Below are 15,537 nucleotides of genomic sequence, written 5' to 3'. Positions count from 1 at the left end.
AAAATTCTAAGTTTTTAGAAATTAGCTAAAAATTAATGAAGGTCAGAAATACTTTCCTAAAGATAGCAACTCTAATTTCACAGAATTAGCCAACTAGCCACTAGGGAATGTCAAATATCATGTGGGCTACTCAGAGCCAGAAAATGTAAAACTATAATGAACTACCAACTCCAAGAGGAATTCAACTCTCTCCTCTCTCAGCAACACCCTGTTTTCTGATCCGAGGTAATGGAGGCAATGTAGAAACACACACATACACACAGAATCATAGTTCAGAATGGGGAGATTGGATTGGAATAATACACTGAGCACAGAAATCTATCTTTTTTGCTATGACGAATTCCTTAAAATGAAATAAAAATTATATTTTCTCTTTCTCCTTTTCTTGCCTTTTCATTTCTTAAAAGGGTAACTGCATGACAACACAGAAAAACAAGGCAGGGTGCCATCACCAAATCTTTATATAAAAGGAACTTCCAGGAGGGAAAAAAAAAAGTCAGATAATTGAATTTAAAAGAACAGAGAAATACAATGGAAATCTAAAAGACAAACAAGAGATATCTATCCCATAGTCCTTAACTGATACATTTTAACTGATATCCAAATATCACCTGGCTTTGAATATAGCCACAGTGGAAAAAGAAGGATAAAACAGGACAAGTGACCTCAGAGGAAACAGGTACTTAAAAGTAGAAAAGAAAACAATCTTTAATTTTTCAAATTTGTATTAATAATATAATTTAAATTTTCATAAATCAAGAAAAATTTGTTATAAAAATTAGATTCTAAGAAGCAAAGATTTCTTTAATAATGAAATTATCAAAATTCACATAATATAAACATATAGCAATTTTAAAAGGTATTTGGCTGAAGATAATTTTCTACAACATAGAACTAAGATGAAATATGAGGGAAATGTTAGGTGACATAAAGGTAGACAAGTATCTACGAAACAAATAGAGGGTGCAGGGGCCCCTGGGTGGCTCAGTCAGTTAAGCATCCGACTCTTGATCTCGGCTCAGGTCATGATCTCTGGGTTGTGAGCTTCACCCTGAGTGTCCAGCTCCTTGCTCAGTGCTCAGCGGGGAGTCTGCTTGAGATTCTCTCCCTCTCCCTCTACTCCTCCCTCCACTTGCGTGTACTCACTCTCGCATTCTCTCTCTCTCTCTCTAAAGTAAATAAATAAATTTATAAAAATATTTAGAAAAAAAAGAATAGAGGGTGCAGAAGTAGACCCGAATATACATAGCCACTTGATTTTCAATAAGAGAAAAAGATTCAGCGCAAAAAGTACTGTCTTTTCAACAGATGTTGCAGAAATATTTGGATATCCATATTCATAAAATGGACTTTGGTCTACACCTTAGCCCATATACAAAAATTAAGTTAAATGGATCATAGACTTAAATGTAAAACTGAAAAATTTTAAACTTCTAAAAATAGAGTAGAACATAATCTCTGTGACTTTGATTTAGTCAGATTTCTTAGAAACTAAATCAATGCTCAGCCCATAAGACAGAAAATGATAAACTGAACTTCATCAAAATTAGAAGTTTTCTTTCTCAAAAGAAGCTGCTAAGACAACGAATAAACAAGCCACAGGCTGAGGAAAATATATTGAAATCATATATCTAATAAAGGACTTGGATCTAGACTATATTTAAGAGCTCTTAAAACTCATTAATAAAAAAACCAACAACTAATTTTTTAAATGGAAAAAATATTTGAGCAGCTCTACAATAATAGTTGGAGATTTCAACACCCCACTCTCAAAAACAGATAGATTAAGTGGACAAAAGATGATGTCAGCACTGTAAACCAACTGGGCTTCATAGAACACTCCACCCAACAACAGGTTCACATGGAACATTCCCCAGAATAGACCATATGCTAGTCTACAAAGCTAGTCACCATGAAATAAAACCTTGAAATCATATAAAGTGTCTTTTTTTTATCACAATGGAATGAAACTACAAATCAGTAACAGAAGGAAATATGAAACATTCACAAATGAGTGGAAATTAAACAACACACTCTTAAGCACCACTTGGGAAATTAGCTACAATAAGGGAAATGAGAAAACTGCCATTCCCCCTGCTTGTGCTCTCTGGCTCTCTCTCTCTCTCTCTCTCTCTCTCTGTCAAAAAAAACAAAACAAAACAAAAACAAAACAAAACTCAACATAATCTACAGATGCAATGCAATCCTTATCAAAAATCTCAACCGCATTTTTTTTTTCAGAAATAGACATGCTGATTTTAAATTCTTATGGGGTTGCCAAAGACCCCAATTATCCAAACTAGTATTGAAAAATAAAAATAAAGTTGGAGGATTCACATTTCCTGATTTTAAAGCCATCTACAAAGCTACAGTACTCAAAACAGTATGGTATGGGCATAAGCATAGATATACAGGCCAATGAAATAGAATTGAGTTTAAAAATGAATCCATACATCTATAGTCAAGAGTGCCAAGACTACTCAATGAGGAAAGAAAAGTCTTCAACAAACAGTGCTGGAATAGATATCCAGTTGTTGCAAAAGAATGAAGAATGCAGGGGCACCTGGGTGGCTCAGTCGGTTAAGCATTTGCCTTCAGCTCAGATCATGATCTCAGGGTCCTGGGATCGAGCTCCCGCATTGGGCCCTCTGCTCAGCAGGGAGTCTGCTTCTCCCTCTCCCTCTCCCCTTCCTGTGCTTGTGCTCTCTTTCTCCCAAATAAATGAATAACATCTTTAAAAAAAAATGAAGAATGAAGTTGGACTTTTAGCTCACACCATATGGAAAAATGAACTCAAAATGGATCAAAGACTCAAATGTAAGAGCTAAAACTTTAAAACCGTTAAAAGAAAACATGAGGGTAAATCTTCATGACCTTGGTTTGGCAATAGATTCTTAGATAAACACAAAAAGCACGGGCATCAAAAATTTTTAAAATAGATCTATTGTACTTCATCAAATATAAAGACCTTTTTTTTTTTTTGAAGATTTTATTTTTAAGTAATCTCTATACCCAACATGGGGCTTGAAATCACAACCCTGATATCATGAGTCACATGCTCCACCGACTGAACCAGCCAGGTGCGCCCAGATAAAGAGTTTTGAGTATCAAACAACACCATCAAGAAACTAATGCCCTTAAAATATGGTAACTTTTCATGGGTTATTTTGGCACTTTCTATGCCTCCACTTTTTCCTTCTCCTTTTTATTGATTGGAAATACAACTTCCTCTGTTGATCCTCAAATGTTCTTACCTTTTCTATCCTATTTTCTATTAGTAATCATTTGCTTTAGTTGCCCTTACATTATGGCATATATTAAAAATCTATTATATTTTTTTTAATTCATAAGAGCTCTTTTTTGTTCTGAGTTTGGTTATGCAATACCCCTTTTTGTCTTATGATTGCAAATATTGTCATTGAGAACATTAATGACATTTTTTGAAAAATGAAATTATCAGGGTGCCTGGCTGGCTTAGTTGGTAGAACATGTGACTGTTGATCTTGGGGTTGTAAGTTTGAGCCCCATGTTGGGTATAGAGATTACTTAAAAATAAAACCTTAAAAAAATTTTTTAAGTAAAATTATCTTCTCCCTATAATAGTCACTGTTTCCTCCAAGTTACCTTCTCCTGCTTACTTGTTTCAGACAAATAAAATCACATTAGATGATTCTTTTCCCAGCAGTTGGCTGATCCTTGGTTAAATGTTTATATTTAAGAGAGGGAAACTAAGTTGTTTGGAAGCTCTGAGTGCATGTGATGTGGGAAACAAAGGCAAAAGAAAAGAAATTAACTTTCCTTACTGCCTACAGCCAAGTCCTTGAAACAGGTCGAGTGACCTTCCTCTGGGAGCTCAGCTGCCTCAGTGTTGACGCTTTGCTAAGGCAAAAGGCAATCTTAGCCTGACCCCCAGGATCTTGTAAGTCTTCTTTAAGATACAAATATTCCTTTGGAAACTCCTTTATCTCTACCCCCCAAGATACATGCTGGCAGTCATCCTCCAAGCATATGGTCCACTGATATACACCTGAAGGGTCTCATGACTGAGGGATTCTAGACAGTAATAAATGACCTTTTTCCTAACAATAGCTAGCTCCCTCAAGGTACTAGACACTTGTTTCCAAAATACCTGGGAGGCTTATGCTGTCTGTAACCCCCTCCCAACTTGAAAGTATATAATCAGTCACCCCTCATAATCCCAGGGCAGCTCTGTCTGCCCACAGGTCCTGTCCCCGTGCTTTGATAAAACCACCTTTTTGCACTGAAGACAACTCAAAAAATCTTTCTTGGCCATCAGCTCCGAACCAACCTTCAAACAACATCATATGGATGGTACTTGATGATTCTGGGCCTCACTCTGCGGTGATATGGCTGGCTTGTATTTTAGGAAGCACCAATGCTAGTATCTTCATATCTTTCCTTTTGGACTTGTCAGATAATGCAAAGAAAATTCTTCAGTTTCCTATCTAGCTGCCAAATATGTGGCATTAAAGTAGGAATCACAGTAACCAGTAGGCATAATTTATTTAATCTCCTAGTTTCAAAAGTAAAAGACCCTATGCTTTACCTGTTCCAGAGACAAATCATCCAGTCTCTTGCTGGGAGTGGGAGAGGGACAACAATCAGCCTGGGTAATAAAGAAGGTATAGAGAATCAAACTGTTTCTTAAATGTTTTCCAACCAATTCTTAATTTAGCCTTCCATTCTTTCTACTTCCAAAAATGTAGAGGGACTCTGAAACAAACTGAACTGATTCTTGGTTTTTCTCACTGCTTGACTAGAATTCATCTTTTTCAGCCAATTTTTGCATGTCATTTACTGCTAAATTATCTGTGTTTCATCTTCTGAAATTTTGTTGCTATTGTTTCCTTTTCTGTGCTATAGTTTTAGTGGGGCTTCAGGAGAGAGTGAATATAGATGTATGTATTCAATCTACCAGATTTATGCCCATTAAATAATTTTTTTTTTTTTTACCAATTTCTTTGTTGACCTTTCCTTTTTGTATCTCAGTCTGTCTTTCAAGGCTCATTTTCATTTTTAGGGTAAATTTTTTTGGATGTTCCTTTAATAAAGATCTGCTGATCATTAACCCTTTCAGTTTTTATTTATTAGAAAATGTCTATCGGACCCTTGTTCTTGATAGTTTTTCTGCATACATGATTTTATGCAGTTGTACCAGCTTCTCTTCCCAGATTCTCTCCTCTTCCTTCCACTTCCCAGCCAGTGGCATGCATATTAATTCTGCTGTACTGATCCATCTCTCCATCTCCCTCATCAGTTTTCACCTGGTTTTAGCTGTCTGTGCTTCCACCCAGACCCTCAAGCCCACTCTTTCATGCTGTTGAGAACTAGCAAAAATTTGCCAATAGGCTGATTGGATCAGGTCTGGTGCCAGTTCTTTTTTGGTAAATTTTTAAATTTTTATTTTTAAATTTAAATTCAGTTAATTAACATATAGTGTTTTATTAGTTTCAGAGGTAGACTTCAGTGATTCATCAGTCTTATATAATACCAGTGCTCGTTGCATTACGTGCTTAATGTCCATCACCCTCAGGTTCCAGTTCTAATTTAAAAGCGCAACTGTGGGGTAGCTCCATTTGCAAAGGACAAGATTGTATAGGTTCCTTCCAGTGGGAATCAAACCAGTGACCTAAGGATTCCTACATAGATAAAACTATAGTCCTGCACTCTATCAGCAAAGGCACATCCTGAGAGTGTTTGGAAAATTCTTTGTTTACCACAGGCAGGAACCTTGTTTGGAAAGGAGGCCTGGAAAGATCTACACATCCTCCTAGAGTGCCGTAGTCACCTGTGCCCTTCGGGTCCCACCAGGCCACTTCTCTCAGTCCCTGGCTTAATGTTATGACCATCAGCCACCCAGAGAGGTGAGGAATGACTCTTTTAGAACAACTCTGGATTTGAAGAGCAACAGTGGTGAAAAATGCCCAGAAGAGGCCAAATTCTGTAAGCTCAAGGCTAATGTCACCATAGCCTAAGGTAGTGTCCCCTGGCAGGGTGTTTAATTGCAGTCATCCCTTCTCAATAGTCTCCACCAAGTGCTGCTTCCTCTCTTTCGAGCTTATTGTTCCAACTTGGTGAAAATGACCGAGAAAAGAAGTCTCTGCTCTGAAGGAGCAGGAGAGCTGTTTGCCCAGGCCAGGCCCTTGTCAGAGCCCCACCGCAGTTCTGCCCTTACCCTGCAGGCTCCTCAGTCACTCAGTTTTTTACTGGAGGTGTCTGCTTCTTGCAGCAGGTCAAGGTTTAATAGCATGATTGAGACGGCAATTTGCACTTCTAAGGGGAGAGGGTAACAGTGGCAGGATTTTTTATTTGGTTCAGAAGACCTTTTGTAAAATCTCCTGGGGTTTAACCCTGGGTCTTAAGGCATTCCAAGCAAGAAACATACCCAGATCAATGACCACCTGACAGAGCTGCTGCATTAATTTAAGGGCTTTTAAGGGCTTCTACTGACCCTGCCAGTCACGTCAGGAACCCATGGACCAGCAGAAGTTTCCCTAGGACCTCCAGTGCTGCCTTCTCCTGGAGGACAATGGTGGGTTCTCTTAGCCCCTCCAAACCTACAAGTCAAAGCTCTCTGAGCTCTGAGGTTGCCTATAAGGGTGTTTCTCCAGTGTTGACTTCTCTTTCTGTATTCCTTCAGTCTTAAAACTATGCTGACCCAGGATTTGACTTGGCCCTTTCATATCCAATGTCAGAATTATTGACCATAAACCCACAAGGACAGAAATAGGCCAGCTCCTCCTGGGCATCAGATCATCTGCCCATGTGCTCTGTACCCTACCCACCCTTTCTTCCACTTTTTGGTATTGCTCTCACTTTCACTATTATTTATTCTTGAATCTACTTTGCTGGTCATTGAGGCCTCAGCTCCTTCTGAAGACCATATCTGACCTGTGTTCTACATCAATCACACCTGACAGGAGCAAGAAGCCCCCATCTCTTACCAGAAGCCTTCACATAATAGAAGCTATAATGTTTGTGAATATTCCACTGAGAGAGATTCATCTCTTTCATGAATGTGTGGACTCTCTCTTTGATCCCCAGAGGCCGACATGGTCTCCGTAGTCAAGGTTCATCCTCCTTAGTCTCCCTCATAGGAACTATAATAGACAAGTGAAGACTCTTTATGTTCCCCAAGCCAGTACACAGGAATCCAGGTGAGTGTATTCAGGAGGGATTCTAGGGGAAGATTTGGTTGGCTCAAGGCAGTCTACCTCAGTGAGACTTACAAGGTTGTCACCTTATAGGTCTTGCATTCCCAGGGGAAAGAGTGATCACTGTGGCCTGCTGATTCCCAGTGTCATGTGGGAGTCTTGCCTGGCAGGCCAGGGTTTCTTTCAGACCCAGCTGTCTCTCTGTGCTCTAAATCTGGAGTTGCAATTGTTTGCACATGGCGGGCAAGTATTCAAGTTGGGTTAACTCTATCCTAATTTGTTCTGAAGCTCAATTTAGAACCTCTCCCAAATGGTGCTTGTAAAGAGGCTGTATGCTCAGAAGTTAGTGATGGCAGTGTAAATCAGGGCTCACAAGTTCAAATCTCAAGGGGGCTTTGGGGGCTGAATTGTGCATTAACTACCAGATATTTTCAGCTTCTTTTTTTTTTTTTTAAGATTTTATTTATTTGACAGAGAGAGAGAGAGCAAGCGAGAGCGAGAGCAAGAACACAAGCAGGGGGAGTGGGAGAGGGAGAAGCAGGCTTCCCGCTGAGCAGGGAGCCCGATGCGGGGCTCGATGTGGGGCTCGATGCGGGGCTCAATCCCAGGGGATCATGACCCGAGCTGAAGGCAGACGCTTAATGACTGAGCCACCCAGGTGTCCCCGGATACTTTCAGCTTCTTAACTCTCTCCTGCTGCATTTGACAGAAAGGAGTAAGCTCCTTCTTTACTGAAAAGGATTTTGCACTTTAGGATTTTGGCTAGAAAAAAAATCATTTTGGTGCTCTCTCCTTGCTGTACTGATGTAAGTTGATTTTGGTGGACCACATTCTGGGTCATGGGACACATGTTAACAATTTTAAAAGAATAGAAACTATATAATTCTCTCAGATCACAATGGAATTAAACCAGAAATCAGTAACAGAAAGTTGGAAAATACCAAAATATTTGGAGATTAAGCAATACACTTCTAAGTAACTCATGGGTCAAGAAAGAAACATAAAAGGACATTTTAAAAATATTTTGAACTAAATTAAAATGAAAACACAGCTTATCAAAATGTGTTAGATGCAACAAAAGCAGTGACTAGGGGAAAATTTATTGCATTAAATACATACATTAGGAAAGAAGAAAGATCTAAAATCAATAATCTAGACTTTCACCTTAGGAAACTAGAAAAAGAAGAAGAAATTAGATCCAAATAAGCAGAAGAAGAGAAATAATAGTAGAGCAAATATCAATGAAATTGGAAACAGGAAATTAATAGAGAAAATCAATGAAAGCAAAAGATGGTTCTTTGAAAACATTAGCAACATTTATAAACCTCTAAATAGGCTAACCAAGAAAAAAATAGAAAAGACACAAATTACTAATATCAGAAATGAAATAGAGGTATCACTACTGATTTCATGGACATTAAAAGGATAATATGAACAACTCTATGCCTATAAATTTGATAACTTAGGTGAAATGGGCCAAATCCTTAAAAGACACGTTTTACCAAAACTCACACAAGGAGAAGTATGTCATATGAATATGCCTTTATATATTAAAGAAACTGAATCAAGAATTTATAAACTTCTAAAAAAAAAAAAACAAAGCACCGTGGTTTCACTGGTGCATTCTACCAGACATTTAAGAAAGAAAATAGAAACAGAAGGAATACGTCCTAGTTCATTCCATGAGGCCAAAATTACTCTAATATGAAAACCAGACAAAAACATTACAAGAAAGGAAAATTACAGATGAATATCTCTCATGAACACAGATACAAAAATATTCAACACATATTAGCAAATCAAATCCAACAATGTATTATATACATCATGACCAAGTGGGATTTATTGTAGATATGAAGGTTCAGCATTCAAAAACCAGTTAATGTAATCCATTACATCAGCAGGGTAAAGAGGAAAAATCATATAATCATATCAACTGATACAGAAAAAGGCATCTGACATATCCAACATTCATTCATGATAAAAACTTTTAGTAAACTAGGAATAGAGGGGGACTTTCTCGACTTGATAATGAACATCTACAAAACCTACAGCTAACATCATACCTAATTGTGAGGAACTAGATGCTTTTCCCCTAACATCAGGAACAAAAAACAGCGATAACCTCTTTCATCACTCCTATTCAACATCATACTGGAAGTCCTAGCTAATGCAATCAGATGAGAAAATAAAGGTATACACATAGAGAAGGAAGAAATAAAACTGTCTTTGTTCACAGATGATATGATGGTTTATACAGAAATTCCCAAATGGACAAATAAATAAATAAATAAATACACTCTCCTGTAACTAATAAGCAATTATAGCAAGGTTACAGGATACGAATTTAATATCTAAAAAATCAACTGCTTTCCTATATGCCAGTTAGTATATAGGAACAGGTGGAATTTGAAATTTAAAACACAGTATCATTTATACTAGCACAACAAAAGAGAGAAATCTTTAGGTATAATTCTAACAAAATATGTATAAGATCTATATGAGGCAAACTACAAAATGCTGATGAAAGAAATCAAAGAAGAACTAAATAAATGGAGAGTTATTCTATGTACATGGGTAGGAAGGCTCAATATTGTTAAGATGTCAGTTCTTCCTAACTTGATCTATAGATTCAACACAATCCCAATAAAAATCCCAGCAGTTTTTGTGATATCAACAAACTGTAAAGTTTATATGGAAAGGTGGAAGACCCACAATACAGACCCACAATTCACATAATACTGAAGGACAAAGTTGGAAGACTGACACTATCCAATTTTAAGACTTAGCATACAGCTACAGTGATCAACTCACTAATGGTATTGACAACAGAATAGACAAACAGATCAATGGGATAGAATAGGAAACTCGGAAATAGATCTACAGAAATATAGTGGACTTTGAAGAAGTGGCAAGGGCAATTCAATGGAAAAACGGGATAGTCTTTTCAACAAATGGTGCTGAAACAAGTAGACATCCACATGCCTTCCCTCCCCAAATGAATCTAGACACAGACCTTACACCTTTCACAAAAATTAACTAAAAATAGATCATAGATCTAAATGTAAAACACAAAATAACATTTCTAGAAGATAACTTAGGAGAAAATCGAAATTACCTTGCCTTTGGCACTGACTCTTGGTATAACACTGAAAGCACAATCCATGAAAAAATACTGTTACAGTGGACTTCATTAAAATTGGAAGTTTCAGCTCTGTGAAAGACACTGTTAAAAAGATGAAAACACAAGCCACAGACTGGGAGAAAATATTTGCAAAACATGTCTATATGGTAAATAACTTGCATCCAAACTAAAGAACTTGTATCCAAAATATAAAACGAACTCTTAAAACTCAACAATAAAATAGCAAGCAGCCTAGTTTAAAAAACGGATAAAAGATCTGAAGAAACATCTCAACAAAGAAGACATACAGATGGCAAATAAGCATGTGAAAAAGCATCATGTATAAGTAGGAATTGCAAATTAAAACAATGAGATACCACCACATACCTATTAGAATGGCTAAAATCCAAAACACTGACAACACCAAATGTTGACCAGAATGTACAGTAACAGGAACTCTCATTCATTGCTGGTAGGAATGAAAAAAGGTACAGCCACTTTGGAAGACAGCTTGTCCGTTTCTTGAAAAGCTCAACATGGACTTACCATATGATCTATGATCTAGCAATCATGCTCCTATGTATTTACCCAAATGAGTTGAAAACTGATTACACAAAAATCTGCACATGAATATTTATAAAAGCTTTATTCATAACTGCCAAAACTTAGAATCAACCAAGATATCTTCCAGTAGGTGAAGGGATAAATAAACTGGTACATCCAGACAATGAAATATTATTCAGTGCTAAAAAGAAAGGAGCTAGAGTGCCTGACTGGCTCAGTTGGTAAACTGTGTGACTCTTGATCTCGGAATTGTGAGTTCAAGCCCCACCTTGGGTGTAGAGATTAAGAATAAAATCTTGAAAAAATAAATAAATAAATAAAAAGAAATGAGCTATCAAGCCATGAAAAGACACAGAGGGAAAGTTAAATGCCTATTGCTAAGTAAAGGAAGCTAGTCTGAAAAGGATACTGTGTGATTCCACTATATGATATTCTAGAAAAGGCAAAACTATTGGGACAATAAAAAGACCAGTGGTTGGGGTGCCTGGCTGGCTCAGTCAGTGAAGCATGTGACTCATGATCTCAGGGTTGTGAGTTTGAGCCCACGTTGTGTGTAGAGATTACTTAAAAATAAAATCTTAAAAAAAAAGGTCAGAGGTTTGGAAGGGAAGAATGAATAGTGGGGCACAGGACATTTGGGGGGCAGCAAAACTATTCTATGTTACTACAGTGATAGATACATGAAATTATGCACTTCTCAAATCTATAAAACTACACAACCGAAGAGTAAACTCTAAACTATAGACTTTAGTTATATAATAATGTATCAATATTGGTTCATCAGTTATAACAAATGTATTACATGAATGCAACATTTTAATAATAGGGGAAACTGTGGGGAGTATAGTGACTCCTTGTAATTTCTGAGCAATTTTTCTGTAAACCTAAAAGTGCTCTAAAAAATAAAGTCTATTGAATTTTTAAGAGGTTAAGACTCCGATATCTAACAATGTAAATTAAAGGTGAAGAAAAAACTAAGTTTCCAGACTTTATTAATATGTGTTAGATTTTAAAAGTGATACTTTTTAATTGTCTGTCTTTACAATATCAAACTTGAATTATGTATGGGATATCAATGACCTCACGTAACTTAAAATACTCTGCAAACCATGCAGTTCCTTCTGACTTTTTTTTTTAAAAAGATGTCATTTATTTATTTGACAGAGAGATTGACAGTGAGAGAGGGAACACAAGCAGGGGGAGTGGGAGAGGGAGAAGCAGGCTTCCCACCCAGCAGGGAGCCGGATGTGGGGCTCGATCCCAGGACGCTGGGATCATTACGTGAGCTGAAGGCAGACGCTTAACGACTGAGCCACCCAGGCGCCCCCCTTCTGACTTTTGAGTGACTAGAAACAGTGGCACTTATGTGGTATTGGCTTTTTGAGCTATTGAAAGCTATAAGGTAGTTCTTTAATTTGTGAAATCCGAGCACCTTTGGCCCCGGGGATAGTTGAAAAATATGATTCATGTAATGTCAAGTTTTTAAACAGAAGTACTTTGAGAGTTTGTTACAGATAATGAAATAGTTTGTGTTTCTCTTAGGTAGATGATAAAGAAAAGCACTTTTTTTTTTTTGTATGAACATTCATCTATCTTTAAAAATAATTTTAGTATCCTTTTCTTTAGATATTAAAAGTTATTTTCCTGAAGAAGCTAAATATTTCACATAAAAACTCAAAGAAAAATTTTAAGGCTTTTAAAATGCTTTATTTAAAAACTTCAGGACGTAGATATATTATTTGCTATGTTTTAGAAGAACCCATTTGTTACGGAACCTGGACTGGATTGCCCGACGGAAGAACCAAGCGGCACCTGGAGATCTTGGAGGATAGGAGGTTTATTTAGCAACGGCGGGCTCCGAGGAGAGTGGTCTCCAAAGGTCTGAGCCCTGAGCACAAACAAAGGGGGCAATTTATACACTTCTACTTCTGCATACTTGGCACTTTGGGCCCATGCGCGAAGCAGGGCAGGGAGAAGAACCCGGATTGGTCTACGCGGGAAGCAGAGCAGGGAGAAGAACCCGGCAGAGCCCCGGGGCAAGGACTGGGACACTCTCCCTGGCTCGGTCGACCATTTCGGACACAGATTTTCCTTATCACATTTTTTCTAGATGAAATAAAAGCTAATCAAAAAATTATTTCAGGAATGACATTGCTTTAAAAACTGATGAAAGAAGAAGCATTTGGATGGTTATCAATTGGTTTTCTTATAAACTCGTAGGCATTCTTCATATATTTGGGATGTAAATCCTTTGTCGTATATACAAATACATTCTCTACTCTGTGGCAGGACTCTTCACTCAATGGAATTTTTAATTTTATTTTATTTTTCAATGAAATGTTTAAATGAGAAGATCTTTCTTTTAATGCAGCCCAATTTATTAGTTTTATCTCTTTATATTTGTTTTTATATATCTTGTTTAAGAAATATTTGCCTATCTCAAGGTCATCAAGCTATTCTCTTATGTTTTTTAAAATAAGCTTTACTGTTTTACATTTCACAGTTAGGTTTATCATTTATCATTTTACATGTAATATGTGCTTTGTTTTGTTTTTTTTTTCCTGTTTTTATTTAATTTTTTTATTGTTATGTTAATCCCCATACATTACATCATTAGTTTTAGATATAGTGTTCCATGATTCATTGTTTGTGCATAACACCCAGTGCTCCATGCAGAACGTGCCCTCCTCAATACCCATCACCAGGCTAACCCATCCTCCCAACCCCCTCCCCTCTAGAACCCTCAGTTTGTTTTTCAGAGTCCATCGTCTCTCATGGTTCTTCTCCCCCTCCGATTTCCCCCCCTTCATTCTTCCCCTCCTGCTACATTCTTCTTCTTTTTTTCTTTCTTAACATATATTGCATTATTTGTTTCAGAGGTACAGATCTGAGATTCAACAGTCTTGCACAATTCACAGAGCTTACCAGAGCACATACCCTCCCCAGTGTCCATCACCCAGTCACCCCATCCCTCCCACCCCACCCCCCACTCCAGCAACCCTCAGTTTGTTTCCTGAGATTAAGAATTCCTCATATCAGTGAGGTCATATGATACATGTCTTTCTCTGTTTGACTTATTTCGCTCAGCATAATACCCTCCAGTTCCATCCACGTCGTTGCAAATGGCAAGATCTCATTCTTTTTGATGGCTGCATAATATTCCATTGTATATATGTAATATGTGCTTTGAATCAAGATTCATTTCCCCCATTGTGTTAGGTGAATGATCCATCACCATTTATTGAAGACAGTTTTCTACCCTACTGCAAGCTTTGGGCCCATGCGCTATAGTGTAAGCTTTGTCATAAATCAGTAGCCAACCATTCACCTATTTTTTTAAAAATTTTTTTAGAGAGAGAGAGTGAGGCGAGTTGGGGAAGGGCAGAGGGAAAGGGAGAAAGAGAATCTCAAGCAGACTCCACACCCAGTGCGGAGCCCGACACAGCATTGGACATGGGGCTCAATCTCAGGACCCTGAGATCATGACCTGAGCCAAAATCACAAGTCAGACACTTAACCAACTGCACCACCCAGGTGCCCCAACCATTCATCTATTTCTAAATTGTACTGTTTCATTGGTATATTTGCCTATCCTTTATCACCACCGCACTGACTAAATTGTGTTTTCATAGCAATTCTGATTATTATCTGATACAGCAAATCTTCTCTATTTGTTCTTTTCCAAGAGTCTATTAACTAGTTTTGGCCCTAGCATACCCATACATACTTTAGAATTGTCAAGTTGCACTGCCAATTGTGGAATTTTTATTGAATTTTAAGATCATAGATTACTTTGAAAGATTTGACATTTTTATAGTATTGAGTTTTCCAGTCCATAAACATGGACTGTCCTTCCATTTGTGTAGATTTTCTTTCATTTTCCAATAATAGATTTCTTTTTCTTTTCTTTTTTTTGGGGGGGGGCGCTTTATACAGTGAAGATTTATTTCTCACTCATATCACAGTCTTGTGGGCTACAGCAGCGGCTTGGAGATCCAGGCTTCTCAATGTGAGGTTGGCACAGTGACCAAGGATGAGGAAGAGAGCACAGAGTTGGCACAGTGGACACTTACATCACTTGTGCTCACACATCTCTGGCCAAGACTTCTCACCTGATCAGCTTAACTGCAAGGTATGGGGTGGGGGGAGGGTGTATGTGAGCCCTCACACCTCACAACCTCACCAGGGAGACTAGAAGGAAGAAAGAGGGGAGAAGAGAAGGTGCTTGAGACTAACTATTGTCATCAAAAGCCATCCTACCCACCAAGAGGGAGAAACACCTAGGAGGGAATTCATTCATCAGTTGGTGCATCTTAAATCCTACAAATGGTGTCAACAGTATTGTTACTTTGTAGATTTCTTGAAATGTTCTCTTTACACAATCGTTTCTTCATTTTCATTTCTTCTACTGAAAACTTTCAGTATAATGTTGAATAGGAGATTAGTGGACATCCTAATCTTTTTTTTTTTTTTTTTTTTGGACATCCTAATCTTGTTTCAGTCTCAAACAGAAATCTAACACCATTTCACCATTAAATATGTTGTTAGATACAAGATATAATGAAAAATTTTTTTTGGAGATACACTTCATCAAACTAAGCAAATTGTCTTCTATTCCTAGTTTACTTATCATTTTTATCATGACAGATATTGAATTTTATTAAATGAATTTTC

Source organism: Phoca vitulina, unplaced genomic scaffold, assembly GCF_004348235.1.
Source record: "Phoca vitulina isolate PV1807 unplaced genomic scaffold, GSC_HSeal_1.0 scaffold20, whole genome shotgun sequence".
NCBI lineage: Eukaryota > Metazoa > Chordata > Mammalia > Carnivora > Phocidae > Phoca > Phoca vitulina.
This window is presented reverse-complemented; position numbering follows the sequence as displayed.